This window comes from Heterodontus francisci, unplaced genomic scaffold (assembly GCF_036365525.1).
Source record: "Heterodontus francisci isolate sHetFra1 unplaced genomic scaffold, sHetFra1.hap1 HAP1_SCAFFOLD_70_2, whole genome shotgun sequence".
Classification (NCBI taxonomy): Eukaryota; Metazoa; Chordata; class Chondrichthyes; order Heterodontiformes; family Heterodontidae; genus Heterodontus; species Heterodontus francisci.
The window spans coordinates 730015-751134 of NW_027141156.1; positions in this window are offsets into that span (position 1 = coordinate 730015).

The following is a 21120-nucleotide window of genomic DNA, read 5'->3' on the forward strand; positions in this document are numbered from 1 at the left end:
AGGCGTTTCTGTGGCCGTAGAAGAGACACCATGATGGTATGTGGCCTCCCTGCTGCTAGGGTCAAGGGTGTCTCGGAGTGGCTGCAGGAAAATCAGAAAGGAGAGAGTGAGCAGCCTGAGGTCATGGTCCATATTGGTACTAACGACATAGACAGGAAGAGAGATATGGTCCGGCAAAGTGAATATAGGGAGTTAAGCTGGTGGGTAAAAAGTAGAACCTTTAGGGTTAATCTCAGGATTTGGCCGAACCATCAGCCTAAGAAGACGAACATCATGGGACAGGACATCAGAAATGCTCCATCCGTCAATATCGGCGACCACGCTCTGGAAGTGGTTCAAGAGTTCATCTACCTAGGCTCAAGTATCACCAGTAACCTGTCTCTAGATGCAGAACTCAACAAGCACATGGGAAAGGCTTCCACTGCTATGTCCAGACTGGCCAAGAGAGTGTGGGAAAATGGCGCACGGGCACGGAACACAAAAGTCCGAGTGTATCAAGCCTGTGTCCTCAGTACCTTGCTCTATGGCAGCGAGGCCTGGACAACGTATGTCAGCCAAGAGCGACGTCTCAATTCATTCCATCTTCGCTGCCTCCGGAGAATACTTGGCATCAGGTGGCAGGACCGTATCTCCAACACAGAAGTCCTCGAGGCGGCCAACATCCCCAGCTTATGCACACTACTGAGTCAGCGGCGCTTGAGGTGGCTTGGCCATGTGAGCCACATGGAAGATGGTAGGATCCCCAAAGACACATTGTACAGCGAGCTCGCCACGGGTATCAGACCAACTGGCCGTCCATGTCTGCGCTTTAAAGACGTCTGCAAACGCGAGATGAAATCCTGTGACATTGATCACAAGTCGTGGGAGTCAGTTGCCAGCGATCACCAGACCTGGCGGGCAGCCATAAAGGCTGGGCTAAAGTCGAAGACCCTTCGCAGTTGGCAGGAAAAAAGACAGAAGCGGAAGAGGAGAGCCAACTGTGTTACAGCCCCGAAAAACAAATTTTTCTGCAGCACCTGTGGAAGAGCCTGTCACTCTAGAATTGGCCTTTATAGCCACTCCAGGCGCTGCTCCACACACCACTGACCTCCTGCAGGCGCTTACCCATTGTCTCTCGAGATAAGGAGGCCAAACCAGAAGAAGAATCTCAGGATTACTCCCTATGCCACGTGCTAGTGAGGGTAGGAATAATAGGATTAGGCAAATGACTGTGTGGCTGAAGAGCTTGTGTAGGCACGAGGGCTTCAGCTACTTGGATCATTGGAATCTCTTCTGGTGCAAAGGTGACCTGTACAAGAGGGTCGGGTTGCATCTAAACTGGAAAGGGACCAATATGCTTGCGGGGTGGTTTGTTCTTACTGCTCGGGAGGGTTTAAACAAGTTTTGCAGGGGGGTGGAACTCAAAGTAGTAGTCTCGCCGATGAGATAGTTGAGGTAAATGTAGAGGTTAATGCAAGCAAGTCCAGTAGGCAGGCCCGGCAGTGGCAAAACAGGGAGCGTAGAAGGTCTGGTAGGCTAAACTACATGTACTTCAGGGCAAGTGGCCTTACAGGTAAGGCAGATGAACACAGAGCATGGATCAGTACATGGGATTGTGATATTATAGCTATTACAGAAACGTGGTTGAGGGAAAGGCAAGAATGGCAGCTCAATGTTATGGGGTACCGATGCTTCAGGTGGAAGGAAGAGAGGATGGGGAGTTGCACTATTGATTAGGGAGCACATCAAGGCAGTACATAGAGAGGATATCCCGGGGGCCACGTCTAGTGAGGCCATATGAGTAGAGCTTAGAAATAAGTAACGGGTGATTACTTTGATGGGATTATACTATAGGCCCCCCAGTGGTCAGATGAAATTGGAGGAGTATATATGGAGGGAAATCACAGATAAGTGTAGGAATTATAATGTTCTAATAGTAAGTGATTTTAACTTCCCTAGTATTGACTGGGACTGCCTTAGTGCTAAGGGATCAGATGGGGAAGAATTTTTTCAGTGTGTCCAGGATAGTTTTCTGAAGCAGTATGTGGATGGCCCTACTAGCGAAAAGGCTACACTGGACCTCCTCTTAGGAAATGAGGATAGGCAGGTGGTTGATGTGTCAGTGGGGGAGCAATTTGGGACCAGTGACCACAACTCTATTAGCTTCAAGATAGTTATAGAAAAGGATAAGACTGGTCCTCCGGTTGAAGTCCTAAATTGGGGGAAGGCTAATTTCGATGGCATCAGACAGGAACTCTCAAAGGTTGAATGGGAGAGGCTGTTCACAGGTAAAGGGACGTCTGGCAAGTGAGAGGCTTTTAAAAGTGAGATTGGAAGAGTTCAGGGCCGGCATGTTCATGTGAGCTGGAAGGGCAAGGCTGGCAAGTATCGGGAACCTTGGTTGACGAGGGATGTTGAGGGTCTGGTCAGGACAACGAAGGAGGCATATGTCAGGTATAGGCAGCAGGTATCAAACGAGTCCCTCGAGGAGAACAGGTGATGCAGGAGTACACTTAAGAAGGAAATGAGGAGAGCGAAAAGGGGCCATGAGATTTCCCTGGCAGATAAGATAAAGGAGAATCCTAAAACATTCTATAAGTATATTAAGAGTTAAAGGGTAGCTCGGGAGAGCGTCGGTCCCCTTAATGATCTGTGGTAATCTACGTTGGAGTCACGGGAAATGGGCGAAGTCTTAATTGAATACTTCTCGTCTGTATTTACCATGGACACGACATGGAAGCTAGTGAGTTCAAGGGAGGGAACAGCAATATCCTGGAGCATATCAACATTACAAAGGAGGAGGTGTTGGAGGTTTTGAAGTGCATTGAGGTGGATAAATCCCCAGGGCCTGACCAGGTGTATCCTAGGATGCTCTGGGAAGAAAGGGAGGAGATTTCTGAAGCCCAGGCAGAGATTTTTGTATCATCGTTAGCCACAGTTGAGGTACCGGAAGACTGGAGGATAGCTAATGTTCTGCCTTTATTTAAGAAGGGCAGCAGAGATAAGCCAGGGAACTACAGGCTGGTGAGCCTTACATCAGTGGTGGGAAAGTTATTGGAAGGGATTCTGACAGAAAGTATTTATATGCATTTGGAAAGGCAACGTCTGATTTGGAAAAGTCAGCATGGCTTTCTGCGTGGGAATCATGTCTCACGAATTTGATTGCGTTCTTTGAGGAGGTGACCAAGATGATTGACGAGTGCAGGGCGGTAGACGTTGTTTACATGGACTTTAGAAAGGCATTTGACAAGGTCCCACATGGTAGGCTGGTCCATAAGGTACGAACACATGGGATCCAGGGTGTGCTGGCCAATTGGATACAAGATTGGCTTGGTGATAGGATGCAGAGGGTGGTAGTGGAGGCTTGTTTTTCAGATTGGAGGCTGGTGACCAGAGGTGTGCCGCAGGGATCGGTTCTGGGCCCTCTCTTGTTTGTCATATATATTAATGACTTGGATGTGAATGTAGGGGGCATGATTGGTAAGTTTGCAGATGATACAAAAATTGATAAAATGGTAGAAAGTGAAGAAGGTTGTCTAAGGTTACAACAGGATATAGATAAACTTGGAAAGCGGGCAAGGGATTGGCAAATGGAATTTAATGCAGACAATTACGAAGATGCATTTTGGGAAGTTAAACAAGGGCAGGACATATACAGTGAATGACATGGCCTGGGGAGTGTTGTTGAGTAGAGAGACCTTGGGGTGCAAGTGCATAGTTCCCTGAATGTGGCAACACATGTAGACAGGGTGGTGAAGAAGCTGTATGGCATGCTTGTCTTCATCAGCTGCGGCATGGAGTACAAGAGTTGGGACACCATGTTACAGTTGGACATAACATTGGTTAGGCCGCATTTGGAGTACTGTGTGCAGCTCTGGCCGATGCACGAGAGCAAAGATGTGATTAAGCTAGAGAGGGTGCAGAAAAGATTCATCAGGATGTTGCCTGGTTTGGAGGGCTTGAGTTATAAAGAGAGATTGGATAGGCTGTGTCTGTTTTCCCTGGAGCGAAGACGGCTGACAGGGGACATTATAGAGGCATATAAAATTATGAGAGGCATAGATAGGGTAGGGGTGACTAAAACTAGAGGGCATAAATTTAAGGTGAGAGGGAGGAGGTTTAAAGGGGATCAAAGTGTAAATTTTTCACACAAAGAATAGTGGGTATCCGGAATGAGCTGCCAGAGGAGGCGGTGGAGGCAGGAAAAGTAGTGACATTTAAGAGTCATCTCGACAGGTACTTGAATGAGCAAGGCACAGACGGATATGGAATTAATGCAGGCAGGTGGAATTAGTATAGATAGGCATTATGGTCGCCATGGACGTAGTGGGCCGAAGGGCCTGTTTCTATGCTGTACGGCTCTATGACTCTAAGATGGAGCGTGACGTAGTTGATTCTGAGACTAGGGCCGTGAATCTTAATAAAGGAAACCATGAACGTATGAGGCAGCAGTTGGCTATGATGGATTGGGAAACGTTACTTAAAGGGATGACGGTGGATAGGCAATGGCAAACATTCAAAGAGTGCATGGATGAACTGCAACAATTGTTTACTCCTGTCTGGCGCAAATGTAAAATAGAAAAGATAGCCAAACCATGGCTGGCAAGGAAAATTAGCGATAGTATTAGATCCACGGAAGAGGCAAAAACATTCGCCAGAAAGAAATAACAGACCTGAGGTTTGGGAGCAGTTTAGAATTCAGCAAAGGACGACCAAGGGATTGATTAAGAAGGGGAAAATAAAGTACGTGAGTAAGCTTGCAGGGAACATACAACCTGACTGTAAAGGTTTCTGTCGGTATGTGAAGAGGAAAGGATTGGTTAAGACAAATGTTGGTCCTTACAGTCAGAAACATGGGAATTTATTATGGGAAACAAATAAATGGCGAACCAACTGAATGCATACTCTGATTCTGTCTTCACAAAGGATGACACAAATATCTTACCAGAAATGTTGGGGAACACAGGGTTTAGTGAGAGGAAGGAACCAAAGAAAATCATCAGCATTAGTAGAGAAATTGTGTTGGAGAAGTTGATGGGATTGAAGGCCGATAAATTCTCAGGGCCTGATAATCTACAACCTAGATTACTTAAGGAAGTGACCCTAGAAATAGTGGATGCATTGGTGGTCATCTTTCAAGATTCTATAGACTTTGGAACAGTTCCAACTGATTGGAGGGCAGCTACTGTAACCCCACTATTTAAAAAGGGAGGTAGAAAGAAAACAGGGAATTATAAACAAGTCAGCCTGATCTCGGTAGTGGGGAAAATTCTGCAGTCCATTATCAAAGTTTCTATAGCAGAGTACTTGGAGAACAGTGTTAGAATCGGATAGAGTCAGCATGGATTTATGAAAGGGAAAACATGCTTGATAAATCTATTAGAATTCTTCGAGGATGTAACTAATAGAGTTGATGAGGGGGAGCCAGTGGATGTGGTTTATTTGGACTTTCAGAAGGCTTTTGACAAAGTCCCACATAAGAGATTAGAGGGTAAAATTAAAGCGCATTGGATTAGTGGTAGTGTATTGCGATAGATAGAAAATTGGTTGGCAGATGGAAAAAAGAGTAGGGATAAACGGATCTTTTTCCAAATGGCAGGCAGTGACTAGTGGGATAACACAGGGATCGGCGCCATGACCCCAGCTATTCACACTCTATATTAATGATTTAGATGAAGGAACTAAATGTAATATCTCCAAATTTTCAGAAGACACAAAACTGGGTGGGAGTGTGAGTTGTGAGGAGGATGCAGAGAGGCTTCAGGGTGATTTGGACAAGTAGAGTGAGTGGGCTATTGCATGGCAGATGCAGTATAATGTGAATAAATGTGAGGTTATCCACTTTGGTAGAAATAACAGGAAGGCAAATTATTATCCGAACAGCTATAAACTGAGAGAGGGGAATATGCAACGAGACTTGGGTGTTCTCGTACACCAGTCGCTGCAGTTAAGCATGCAGGTGCAACAGGCGGTAAAAAAGGCAAATGGTATGTTGGCCTTCATAGCGAGAGAATTCGAGTACAGGAGCAGGGATGTCTTGCTGCAATTATACAGGGCCGTGGTGAGGCCGCACCTGGACTATTGTATGCAGTTTTGGTCTCCTTCTCTGAGAAAGGATGTTCTTGCGATAGAGAGAATGCAACGAAGGTTTATCAGTCTGATTCCTGGGATGGTGGGACTGATGTATGAGAAGAGTTAGGATTATATTCGCTGGAGTTCAGAAGAGTGAAAAGGGATCTCATAGAAACCTATAAATTTCTAACAGGACTTGACAGGGTAGTTGCAGGAAGGATGTTCCCGATGGTGGGGGATTCCAGAACCACTGGTCATAGTCTGAGGATACGTGGTAAATATTTCAGGACTGAGATGAGGAGAAATTTCTTCACCCGGACCGAGGTGAGCCAGTGAAATTACGTCATCACTCCCATATCCAAGAGGGATTGGAATATGCTGGCCAGTGCCTCTGCTATTTCCACCATTCCATCCCTCAGCAACCCTCATGCATCCCATCCAGACTGGGTAAATGGTCTACTTTATCTTGGCACAAAAAGTGCTGGATTGAAAAGGGTGAACTGAATCTGTTTGTTCAGTGACTAATTAATGTCTGTCTCCATGGACCCTAATTGTGTCACTGGAAGTTTTCCATCTTCTACTAATAAGGGGTTCCTTTCAATGTGTTATCCCATAGTTTCAGCGGGTACATCAGCCCCGGCACAACAGAGATCAGCGGCTCCAGACAGAGAGAAAGGGTAGATCAGAATCTGAGAACAAAAGACTGGAATGTTACAACACTTGGTCAGAATCTGAGAACAATAGATTGGAATGTTACAAAAATGGACAGGAGTTTATCCTCGGATCTTTACTACCTTTCTACATATTATGATCGGTACTCATTAAACTTCCGTATCTATCTCGCACTGAGGATTATTCAATACATTTACTATCCCATCCTGGCTATTATTGGTGTCCCTGGTAAGTCTCTCTATCTAGATATTAATTCTATAAACCAAGTTTAACAGCATTACTGCACCTGTAATTTACTGTGCCCTTTTTGCTGCCGTTGTATTCCTGGTGAATATGTCCAGCTATTTGCTCCATAACCCATTGACAACATTATTCGAGTTATTGACACTTGCTCTCTCATCTTTGCTGCTGTTGCTGTCTCTATTTCCGGCTAGGACATCTGTAAACCCTGTTTCACTGAAATACTGTTCTGTTATGTAAATTTTGGGAAGACTGAAGCCAGTGTCATTGGTCTCCATCACAAACTCCATCCCTTATCTGTGAAACAAATGCACCAACCTGGCCAATATCTGAGGCTGAACCAGACTGTTTGCAATCGGTTGTGTTCTATTTAAACCTGAGCTGAGTCCATCTCCATATTCTCTCCATCACCAACCCTGTCTACGACGACCTCTGTAATATCCCCCATCTCCACCTCTGCCTCAGCCAATCTGCTGCATAAAACCTCATCTGTGCCTTTGTTAAATCCACACTTGACTATTCTAATTCTATCCTCGTCATCCTCCAAGTTATAAAACCCCATCAACCACAGCCCATCCAGAACTCTGCTGCCAGTCTCCTAACTCACACCAAATCCCGATTACCCATCACCCCTGTGCTCACTGATCTACATTGGATCCCGTCTGGCAGCACCTTAATTTTAATATACTCATTCTTGTGTTTGAATCCCTCCATGGCCTCACCCCTCCAATTAGTCCTATTCTCCTGCCCATTGTCATATTCCTGAAAATGTTTTGACTTCAATCTTTTCTCATTTCTCCTTTCCCTCTGTATCTGTCCCGAGCCACTATTTTTGACTCTACAGGACTACTGGTGCTGACTGTATAGAAGCTGGGATCCATAGAGAGATGTGATCTGCACAGCCGGACACTTCTTGTGTGGCCTGCGCAATACCCCATGCTGGGCCGGGCTCTAGCTCAAACGTACCATGTATGTGTTCTGGTGTGATCTTCACAGCCGGCCACTTCTAGTGTGGTCTGCACTGTGCCCGAAGATGGGAAGGGCTCTGGCTCAATTGTACCATGTATGTGTCGTTGCTCTGAGGATGGGTTCGAATGTGATGTCAATATACCATACCGGCAGCTTCAATGTACGTCTTTGAAACTTTGTCTGTACATGCCCACCGACCACCTGTGTTAGTCACTCTCAGCTGAACATACATTCAGTAGCACGAGGAACCCCCTCTAGTGTTATTTAAAAGGAGCAGGCATCCATCTTACAGGTGAGGGACTTTTGACTTACTTCGACTATCGTAAAGTTAGTGGAGGTGCTGTGGATGGTTTTCTGGAGGTTGTTTTATGAGCTGCTGCAGACATTCAGGGAGGACAGAGGATTTGGTGACCCAACACTGCACGAGGTATGGGGACTGTAGTTGCAGTGTCTCTGGGTCTGTAATATGACCAACAAATGGAGCAGAGGCTGCAGAGAGAGGAAACCCTGGAAAGAGGGAGGAGGAGGGTGCTCTGCCCTACCCACCCCGGGTTTTCCAAGACCACTTTTCCTATCTACACCTAACCCAGGAGCAGTGTGTGAGGTCACTCTGATTCAATAAGAAGGTGGTCACAGAGCAGTGTCACTTCCTGCAGCACGACCTGGAGCCTCACACCAGGGTGAGGACGGAGTTATCAGTGGCCGTTAAGGTCACAGTTTCATTGAACTTCTATGTATCTGGATCTTTCCAGGCAGGAGCAGGAGACATCCCAAACATAAAGTCATAGAGAGTGATAGATACATTTATGACACAGAAGAAGGCCATTCGGCCAGTCGGTCCTGCTCCCTGTGGAACAATCCAGTCAGTCCCACTCTCCCAGTCAGTCCCCGTATCCCTGCAAGCTCATTTCCTTCAGGTGTCCATCCAGTATTCTTTTGAAGTCATTGTCTCTAATGATGAATTCCAAGATCTGATATGCTTCACTAAACATTCTCCTATTATGTCCTACCACCTTCAAATATCAATGCTTATGGAGCCCCAGGTTCCTCTGTCCCTGCACAATCTTTAGAACTGTGCCATTAAGTCTATATTGCCTTCCTATTCCTTCTGACAAAATACATCACCTCAAACTCCTCTGTACTAAATTCCACCTACCACTTCTCTGTCCATTCTGCTAGCCTATCTATATCGTGTTGTAGCTGGTTTGTAACATCCTCACTGTTCAACACACCTACAAGATTGGTATCATCGGAACATTTTGAAATTCTACTCTGTATTCCAAGATCCTTGCCATTTATATATAGCAAAAAAAAAACAATGGTCCTAAGCACTGACCCTTGGGGAACATCACTGTCTACAGTCCTCCAGTCAGAAAAACAACCATTTAACAAATTTCTCTTTTTGCTGTCCTTTGGACAATTTTTGATCCAGTTGGATGCTATTCCCTGAGGTTGAATTTTGTTAACCAAGCTTCTGTGAGGTTCGTCATCAAATCATTTCATTAAATCCACCAAATTCCCTTCATCAACCTTCTCTGATTTCTAAATAATTTCAATTAGTTCATCAAGCATGATCTGCCTTTTAGAAATCCGTGCTGACAATCCTTAATTAACTCAAACCTCTCCACGTGTGTGTTGTCCTATTCCTCTGATTATTGTTTCTAAAACCTTACTCTCCACTGGTGTTAAACTAACTGAGTAGTCGTGACTAGGCCTGTGTGTTGTCCATTCATAATTCTGGTTGGTGAGGGTGACCATTTATGTCATCATTTTCTCCCTCAGCAGGGAGAAGTCGGATGAGAGATCCCGTGGCTTTGTTAGGATAGCGGGATTCCTGGTGGTGTAGGTAGCTCTGCGGGGCCCGAATGTCAACGGGGAGAGGTAGAGGAACTGAAAAAAATCTCACTCCATTAATGTACAGTTGATGGGTGAGCATGCCCAGTACATCATGTTGGTGAATGTTCACTATCCTGGCAGCAGCCACCATACTTTCATTCTGAAGCAGTCAGCCGGTCCCAACACTTTGGGGCTCCATGAAGCACCAGAATGTGGCTCCTTGGAGACAAAGGGCGGCACAGTGGCACAGTGGATAGCACCGCAGCCTCACAGCTCCAGCGACCCGTGTTCAATTCTGGGTACTGCCTGTGTGGAGTTTGCAAGTTCTCCCTGTGTCTGCGTGGGTTTCCTCCGGGTGCTCCGGTTTCCTCCCACATGCCAAAGACTTGCAGGTTTATAGGTTAATTGGCCATTATAAATTGCCCCTAGTAAAGGTAGGTGGTAGGGAAATATAGGGACAGGTGGGGATGTGGTAGGAATATGGAATTAGTATAGGATTAGTATAAATGGGTGGTTGATGGTCGGCACAGACTCGGTGGGCCGAAGGGCCTGTTTCAGTGATGTATCTCTAAAACTAAAGGAAAGCCGCCTGTCGACACAGCCCATGTTTCTACAGCTCCAAACCACCTCCCACCGTCAAACGTAATTACGCAATTAACATGTGTATATCGTGAGCAATGGAGTCGCCAGGAACATGATGTAACAGCCCATCGGTGTGATGAAGCAATGCTTCCGATATCTGAACCGCTCGGGGGAGCAGGTGTCCAAGTTCATGGTGTTCTACTGCACCCTTCATATCATCACCATCATGAGGACACAAGCATTGGCACCAGGAATCCGGAGGCCACCTCAGGAGGAGGAGGCACGGGGAGATATTTTCTGGATGCCTTCAACCGGGACTTGCTGTTGGAGAGTCCCTGCTAAGATACCAGTTCCCATAGGACAACTTCCTTTTCCAACCATGGATCCCCCATTCTCCACCATTACACACATCTGAGACGCCCCATCACAGTGGCCCCTTGGTCAGCATCCTGGAATAAAAACATCAGAGAATTATTACAGCATTAATAATCAATTCAGCCTTTCGTGTCTGCACTGGCTCTCCTAATGAGCAATTCACCGAATGCCGTTCCCTGCCTTCTTCCTGTAACCCTGCACATTTTTTCTTCTCATATAACAGTCTATTCAGCTTCAATTGAACCTGCCTCCACCACACTCTCAGGCAGTGCATTCCAGACTCTAACCACTCACTGTGTGAAAAGATATTTTCCTCAGGTCGTCTTTGCACCTTTTACCCATGAATTTAAATCTGTGCCCTCTCGTTCTCGATCCTTTCATGAGTGGGAACTGTTTCTCTCTATCTACTCTGTCCAGACACCTCATGATTTTTGAAACCTCTCATCAACCACCTCTCAGCCTTTTCCGAGGAAAACAGTCCTAACTTCTCCAATCTATCTTCATAACTGAAATTCATCATCCTGGGACTCATTCTGGTGAATCTTTTCTGTACTCTCTCCAATGCTGTCTCGTCTTTCCTCAAGTGTAGCACTCAGAACTGGACGCAATACTACAGCTGAGGCTGAAAAATTGTGCTATGTAAGTTCAACATAACTTCATTGCTCTTGTACTCTCTGCCCCTATTAATAAAGCCCAGCATACTGTATGCTTTATTAAACACTTTCTCACCCTGTCCTGCCGCCTTCAATGACTTCTGCACATATACATCCAGGTCACCCTGCGCCTGCACACCCAATAGAATTCTACCCTTTATTGTTTATTGTCTCCCCATGTTCTTCCTATCAACATGAATCACTTCACATTTCTCTGTATTGAACTTCATCTGCCACCTGTCTGCCCATTCCACCAACTTGTGTGTGTCCTTTTGAAGTTCTACACTATCCTCCTCACAGTTCACAATGCCTCCAACTTTCGTATCAGCTGCAAACTTTGAAATTGTGCCCTGTATACCCAGGTTTAGGTCCTTAATATATATCAGGAAAAGCAAAGATCCCAACACTGATCTCTGGGGATCTCCACCACTAACCTTCGTCCAGCCTGCAAAACATCCATTAACCACTACTCTTTGTTACCTGTCACTCAGCTAATTTCGTATCAATGTTGCGACCGTCCCTTTTATTCCTTGATCTACAAGTTTGCTCACAGGTCTGTTGTGTGTCTTTGTATCAAAAAGTTTTTGCATGCAGTGTCTGGTTAAATGTCTGCAGTGCACTGTCTGAGTGTGGTGGAGGCAGGTTCAATTGAAACTGAATAGACTGTTATGTGAAAGTCAATGTACACCACATCAACAGAATTGCCCTCATCAACTATCTCTGTTACCACCTCAAACATCTCGAACAAATTAGTTCAACATGATGTTCTCTCAAGAAATCCATGCTGGCTTGTTTAATTAACTCGCATTTGTCCATGTGACTATTAATTTGTCCAAGATTATTTCTTTCTAGAAGTTTTCCCACCACTGAAGTTAAACTGACAGGCCTGTAGCTGCTTGCCTTATCTTTACACCCTTTTTTTGAATAAGGGTGTAACGTTTGCAATTCTCCAGTCATCTGGCATCACCCCCAAGTCTAAGGAAGACTGAAAAATTATGGCCAGTGCCTCTGCGATTTTCACCCTCACTTCCCTCAGTATCCTTGGATGCATCTCATCTTTTCCTGGTGCTTTATCCAATTTAAGTATAGGCAGCCTATCGAATACTTCCTCTTTATCAATTTTAAACCCCACTAGTGTCTGACTTACCTCCTCTTTCAACATTGCCTGGGTTGCATCTTAGAATCACAGAAAGTTTATGGCAAACAGAGAGACAACTTGGCCAAACGTGCCAATGCTGTCCAAAAATCGATCCCTCCATTCTAATCCTACCTTCTAGCATTTGATAGATTACAGCACTTGAGGTGCATATCCAGACAACTTTTCCGAAGAAGGGTCACTGACCCGAAACGTTAACTCTGCTTCTCTTTTCACAGATGCTGCCAGACCTGCTGAGTGGTTCCAGCATTTCTTGTTTTTATTTTGAATGAGTTGTTGCTTTCTGCCTCAACTATCCTTTCGGACAGCGAGTTCCAGACTCCCACCACCCGCTGGGTGAAAAATAAAATCCGCAGCTCCCTTATAATATTTCTACCAATCACTTTCCGTCCATGCCCCCTCATCACTGACCTCTTTGCTAAGGTGAATAGACCCTTCACCTCCACTCTAGCCAGGCCCCTCTCGGTTTAGTACATTTCAATCTGATTTCCCCTCAGCCTTCTCTATTCCAAGGAGAACAACCCCAGCCAGTCCAATCTTTCCTCATAGCTGCATTTTTCCAGTCCTGGCAACATTCTCGTAAATCTCCTATGTACCCGCTCTGGTGAAATTACACCCTTTCTGTAATGAGGTGGGCAGAACCTCACACAGTACTCAAGTTGTGTCCTAACCAATGAGTTATACAATTCTAGCATAACCTCCCTGCTCGTATATTCTATACCTCGGCTAATAAAGGAAAGGATTCAATATCTTCTTCCTTGGTAAAGACAGGTGGAAATTATTCATTTAGTACCACAGCTATATCCTCTGCCTTCATGTGCAAATCCCCTTTATGGTCCTGTGTCGGCCCCATTGTTGCTTTTACCAACCTTTTACTATTTAGATACCTATAGAAAACTATGGGATTTCCTTCAATGCTCGCCTCTTTTCATGCTCACTCTTTGCTTCTTGTATTTGCTTTTTCACTTCCCCTCTGGACCTTCTATATTCAGCCTGCTTCTCAATAGTATTTTCTACCTGATGTCTGTTATATCAGACAAAAACTTGTCAACTTTTCGTGCGGCCTTCAAGGATCTGTCTGAATACACACCAAGTCTCTCTGTTCCTGTCTCCTTATTTAAACAATATCCATTTGTTTCTGTTGCCTTCCCTTACACTTCCTACCCAAATGTCTCACTTCACACTTCACTGTGTTAAATTATATTTGCCATTCGCCTGCCCATTTCACCAGTCAGTCTCTGTTCTCCTGAAGTCTGTTACTATCCTTCTCACTTTTTATTAACATTTCTGACTTTCCTGCCATCTGAAATCTTTGACATTATCCCCTTTGTACACAAGGCCATAGCATTAAGATACACCAACAGTGATCCCAACAGTGACCCTGGGGAACCTCACTGTGTACTTCCCTCCAGACTGAACAATAACCATTCTGCACTACTCGCTGCTTTCTGTCACTGAGCTAATTTCCTGCATGCTGACATTGAAAATAAAAGAACAGACTTCCATTTGTGAAACGCCTTTCATGACCACTGCATGTCCCAAAGTGATTTGCAACCGACGGATACTTATTAAAGCGAAGTCACTCTTGTAATGTCGGAAACAGGCAGACAATTTCTGCACAGCAAGATCCCACAAGCAGCAATGCGATAATGATCAGATCTGTTTTTGTGTTGTTGATTGAAGAATATATAATGACAAGGACACCGGGAATAATTCGCTGCTCTGCTTCTACATAGTGCGATGGGACATTTAACATCAACCTGAGAGTGCAGACTGCAACTTGGTTTAACGTTTCATTGGATAGACTGCACCTCTGGCAGTGCAACACTCCCCCATTACTGCACTGCAGTTTCAGGCATGATTCTTGTGATCAAGTCCTGCAGTGACACTTGATCCTAGAAGTTCGTGACTGAAAGGGGAGAGAGCTACAAACTGAGCAATAGGATAGGAATGTTGTGAAAGTGCAGATAGGAACAATCGTAAAATCATAGAAGACCACAAACTTAATGAGGTAATTCGGCCCATCAAGTCTGTGCTGTCCTTTTGAAAGAGCAATCTAGTTAGTCCCACTCCCTGGCTCTTTCACTATATCCTTGCATTTTGTCTCCTTCAGATATTTATCCAATTCTCTTTTAGGATGTACTATTGAATCTGTATCCATCAGCCTATCATACAGTGCATTCCAAATCCAAACCACTCAGAAACAAAAATCCTCATGTCTGCTTCTTTTACCAATTGCCTTAAATCTGAGTCTCTTGGACATTGGAAATAGTTTCTCTTTATTTAATTTATCTAAATCCTTCTAATGTTAAACACCTCAATCAAATCTCCTCTGGAAGTTCTCTGCTGTAAGCAAAACGACCCCAACTACATAACTGCAATCCATCATGCCTGGACAAATTCTATTAAAACAGTTCTGTATCCTCTCCGAAGGCTTCATGTCCTTCCTAAAGTGCGGTTCCCAGTGTTCGAGACAAGACTCCAGGTGCAGCTGGACTACTATTTTATATATGTTTCACATAATGTGCTTGCTTTTGCTATTTTAGCCTCTGTTTATAAAACCTCGCGTTCCATATATTTATGAACTGTCCAGTTAACCTTTCCTGCCACCTTCAAAGATTTGTGTACAAACATTCCAGGTGTCTCTGTTATTTCACCACATTTACAGTCGTATCATTTAACTTGTATTGTCTCTCCTTTTTTTAGAATAAGAATATTACAGCGCAGTACAGGCCCTTCGGCCCTCGACGTTGCGCTGACCTGTGAAACCATCTGACCTACACAATTCCATTTTCATCCATATGTCTATCCAATGACCACTTAAATGCCCTTAAAGTTGGCGAGTCCACCACTGTTGCAGGCAGGGCGTTCCACGCCCCTACTACTCTCTGAGTAAAGAAACTACCTCTAATTTCTGTCCTATATCTATCACCCCTCAACTTAAAGCTATGTCACCTCGTGTTTGCCATCACCATCCGAGGAAAAAGACTCTCACTATCCATCCTATCTAACCCTCTGATGATCTTATATGTCTCTATTAAGTCACCTCTCCTCCTCCTTCTCTCCAACGAAAACAACCTCAAGTCCCTCAGCCTTTCCTCGTAAGACCTTCCCTCCATACCAGGCAACATCCTAGTAAATCTCCTCTGCACCCTTTCCATAGCTTCCACATCCTTCCCATAATGCGGTGACCAGAACTGCACGCAATACTCCAGGTGCGGTCTCACCAGAGTTTTGTACAGCTGCAGCATGACCCCGTGGCTCCGAAACTCGATCCCCTAACTAATAAAAGCTAACACACCATATGCCTTCTTAACAGCCCTATTAACCTGGGTAGCCACCTTCAGGGATTTATGCACCTGGACACCAAGATCTCTCTGTTCATCGACACTACCAAGAATCTTCCCATTAGCCCAGTACTCTGCATTCCTGTTACTCCTTCCAAAGTGAATCACCTCGCACTTTTCCGCATTAAACTCAATTTGCCATCTCTCAGCCCAGCTCTGCAGCCTATCTATGTCCCTCTGTACCCTACAACATCCTTCGACACTATCCACAACTCCACCGACCATAGTGTTATCCCCAAATTTACTAAGCCATCCTTCTACACTCTCTTCCAGGTCATTTATAAAAATGACAAACAGCAGTGGCCCCAAAACAGATCCTTGCGGTACACCACTAGTAACTAAACTCCAGGATGAACATTTGCCATCAACCACCACCGTCTGTCTTCTTTCAGCTAGCCAATCTCTGATCCAAAGCTCTAAATCACCTTCAACCCCATACTTCCGTATTTTCTGCAATAGCCTACCATGAGGAACCTTATCAAACGCCTTACTGAAATCCATATACACCACATCCACTGCTTTACCCTCATCCACCTGTTTGGTCACCTTCTCGAAAAACTCAATAAGGTTTGTGAAGCACGACCTACCCGTCACAAAACCGTGCTGACTATCGCTAATGAACTTATTCTTTTCAAGATGATTATAAATCCTGTCTCTTCTAACCTTTTCCAACATTTTACCCACAACCGAAGTAAGGCTCACAGGTCTATAATTACCAGGGCTGTCTCTACTCCCCTTCTTGAACAAGGGGACAACTTTTGCTATCCTCCAGTCTTCCAGCACTATTCCTGTCGACAATGACGACATAAAGATCAAGGACAAAGGCTCTGCAATCTCCTCCCTAGCTTCCCAGAGAATCCTAGGATAAATCCCATCTGGCCCAGGGGACTTATCTATTTTCACACTTTCCAAAATTGATAACACCTCCTCCTTGTGAACCTCAATCCCATCTAGCCTAGTAGCCTGAATCTCAGTATTCTCCTCGACAACATTTTCTTTCTCGACTGTAAATACTGACGCAAAATATTCATTTAACACTTTCCCTATCTCCTCTGATTCCACACACAACTTCCCACTACTATCCTTGATTGGCCCTAATCTAACTCTAGTCATTCTTTTATTCCTGATATACCTATAGAAAGCCTTAGGGTTTTCCCTGATCCTATCCGCCAATGACTTATCGTGTCCTCTACTCATTCATCTTTCCAAAATGTATTACCTCACACATCTGCAATGACAATTAAATATTGAGAAGATTGAAGCCATTGCTTTCTGTCTCTGCTCCAAACATTTCCGAGCTACACACTCAATCTTTGTCCTTTGCAAATGTTTGAGATTAAGCCAAACTGTTCACAAACTGGGTTACATAGTTAACCTTGAGATGCCTTGAGATGAGCTTCCAACCAAATATTCAAGCCATCAGTAAAACGGCCTACCTCCACCCTCGGTGGAGTTGCATTGCTGGCTAAAGAGGAAATTAACGCAATAGTGAGGCAGGATATTAGCTCTGACAATGTGGAACCTGTATGGGTAGAGCTGAGAAACACTAAGGTGCAGAAAACGTTAGTGGCGGTTGTATCTCGACACCTAAACTGTAGTGCTGATGTTGGAAATGGCATTAAACTGTTAAATAGAGATGCATGCGATAAAAGAACATCTGTAATTATGGGTGACTTTAATCTGGTTATAGATTGGGAAAATCAAATTAGTCACAATACCGAAAAGGAGGAATTACTGGAGTGTATACGGGATGGTTTTCTGCACGCATACGTTGAGGAACCAACTGGAGAACAGGTCATCCTAGACTGGTTATTGTGTAATGAGAGAGGAATAATTGAGAATCTAGTTGTGCGAGGTCCCTTGGGAATGAGCGACCAGGATATGATAGAATTCTTCATCACGATGGAGAGTGACCTAGTTGATTCTAAGACCCGGTTCGTGAATCTTAATAAAGTAAACAACGGAGGTATGAGCCATGAGTTGCCGCTAATACATTGGGAAACATTACATAAAGAGATGACGGTGGAAAGGCAATGGCAAACATTCAAAGAGCGCATGGATGAACTGCAACAATTGTTTACTCCTGTTTGGCGCGAAAGTTAAATGGGAAAGGTAGCCAAACCATGACTTACAAGGAAAATTAGAGATAGTCTTTTATCCAAGTAAGAGGCATTGAAATGCGACTGAAATAATAACAGACCTGAGGATCAGGAGCCGTTTAGAATTCAGCAAAGGAGCACCAAGGGATTGATTAAGAAGGGGAAAATAGAGTTCGAGATTTAGCTTGCGGGGAACATAAAAACTGATTGTAAAAGTTTCTATAGGTATGTGAAGAGAACAAGATTGGTGAAGACAAAGGTAGGCCCCTTACAGTCAAAAACATGGGAATTTATTATGGTGAGCATAGAATTAGCTGAACAACTAAATGCATACTTTTGTTCTGTCTTCACAAAGGAGGACACAAATATCATACCAGAAATGTTGGGGAACACAGGGGTCACTGATGCAGAGGAACTGAGTGAAATCAGTATTAGGAGAGAAATGGTGTTGGGGAAGTTGATGGGAATGAAGGCCGACAAATCCCCAGGGCCTATTAATCTACACCCAAGAATACTTCAGGAAGTGGCCCTAGAAATAGTTGATGCATTGGTGGTCATTTTCCAAGATTCTATGGACTCTGCAAGACTTCTTATTGATTCGAGGGTAGCTAATGTAACCCCAACTCCCCAACGGGAGTTGGAGAGAAAGCAGGGAATTGTACACCACTCAGTCTGACGTCGGTCATGGGGAAAATTCTATAGTCCATTATCAAAGATTTTACAGCAGAGCACTTGGAGAACAAAGAACAAAGAGAAAAGAACAGTACAGCACAGAAACAGGCCATTCGGCCCTCCAAGCCTGCGTCGATCCTGATGCCTGCCGAAACTAACACCTTCTGCACTTCCGGGCCCATATCCCTCTATTCCCTTCTTATTCATGTATTTGTCAAGATGTCTCTTAAAATCGCTATCGCATCTGCTTACAACACCTCCCCTGGCAGCAGGTTCCAGGCACTCACCACCCTCTGTGTAAAAAACTTGCTTCGCACATCCCATCTAAACTTTTCCCCTCGCCCCTTAAACCTATGACCCCTAGTAATTGACTCTTCCACCCTGGGAAAAGCTTCTGACTAACCACTCTGTCCATGCCGCTCAAAACTTTGTAAACCTCTATCATGTCGCCCCTCCACCTCCGTCGTTCCAGTGAAAACAATCCGAGTATTTCCAACCTCTCCTCATAGCTAATGCTCTTTAGGCCAGGCAACATCCTGGTAAACCTCCTCTGTACCCTCTCCAAAACCTCCACGTCCTTCTGGTAGTGTGGCGACCAGAATTGCACGCAATATTCTAAGTGTGGCCTAACTAATGTTCTGGACAGCTGCAACATGACTTGTCTATTTTTATACTCTATGCCCCGACCGATGAAGGCAAGCATGAACAGTGGTGGAATCGGGCAGAGTCAGCATGGACTGACGACAGGGAAATCGTAAATTGGCCATTATAATTTGTCACTAGTGTAGGTAGGTGGTAGGGAAATATAGGGACAGGTGGGGATGTGGTAGGAATATGGGATTAGTGTAGGATTAGTATAAATGGGTGGTTGATGGTCAGCACAGACTTGGTGGGCCGAAGGGCCTGTTTCAGTGCTGTATCTCTAAACAAATCATGCTTGATAATTCTACTAAAATTCTTCGAGCATGTAACGAGTAATGTTGCAGAGGGGAGCCAGTGGATGTGATTTATTTGTCTCTCGACAAAGTCTCACATAAGAGATTATCATGTAAAATTAAAACGCGTGGGATTGGGGGTAGTGGATTGCGATGGATAGAAAATTGGTTGGCAGACAAGAAACAAAGCATAGGAATATACGGATCTTTTTCTGAATGGCAGGCAGTGACCAGTGGAGTACCACAGGGATCGGTGCCAGGACCCCAGCTATTCACAATATATATTAATGATTTAGATGAGGGAACTAAATGTAATATCTCCAAATTTTCAGATGACTCAAAACTGGGTCGGAGGGTCAGTTGTGAGGAGCATGCAGAGAGGCTTCAGAATGATTTGGACAAGTTGAGTGAGTGGGATAATGCATGGCAGATGTAGTATAATGTGAATAAATGTGAGGTCATTCACTTTGGTAGTAAAAACAGGAAGGCAGATTATTATCTGCAAAGCTATAAACTAAGAGAGGGGAATATGCAGCGAGCCTTGGGTGTTCTCGTACACCATTCGCTGAAGGTAAGGATGCAGGTGCAACAGGCAGGAAAAAGGCAGATGGTATGTTGACCTTCATAGCGAGAGGATACGAGTGCAGGTGCAGAGATGTCTTGCTGCAATTATACAGGGCCTTGGTGAGGACACACCTGGAATATTGTGTGAAGTTTTGGTCTCCTTATATGAGGAAGGACGTTTTTGCTATGGAGGGAGTGAAGCGGAGGTTTACCAGACTGATTCCTGGGATAGTACGACTGACGGATGAGGAGACATTGTGTCGGTTAGGATTATATGCACTGGAATTCAGAAGAGTGAGGAGGGATCTCATAGAAACCTAACAGGACTTGACATGCAGGAAGGATGTTCCTGATCACGGGGGAGTCCAGAACCAAGGGTCATATTCTACGGATATGGGGTAAAACTTTCAGGACTGAGATGAGGAGAAATTTCTTCACCAAGAGAGTAATGGGCCTGTGGAAATCTGTCATCACGCCCATATCCAGGGGGGATTGGAAGATCCTGGCCAGTGCCTTTGCTATTTACACCATTGCTTCCCTCATCAACCCCCATACATGCCATCCAGACCGGTTAAATGTTCTACTTTATTGTGGTACAAAACGTGTTGGATTGAAAAGGATTAACTGAATCTGTTAGTTCAGTGACTGTAATTAATGTCAATCTCCATGGACCCTAATTGTGTCACTGAATGTTTTCCTCTTCTATTAATAAGGGACTCCTTTCAATGCGACTAACAGGGATCAGCAGCTCGAGAGAGAGAGGGACAGGATAGATCATAATCTGAGAACAATAGATTGTAATGTTACAACAATTAACAGGAGTTTATCCTCAGATCTTTACTCTCTTTCCACATATTATGATTGATAGCCATTAAACATTCGCATCTATCTCACACTGCAGTTTATTCAATACATTTACTATCCCATCCTGGCTATTATTGGTGTCCCTGGTAAGTCTCTCTATCTAGC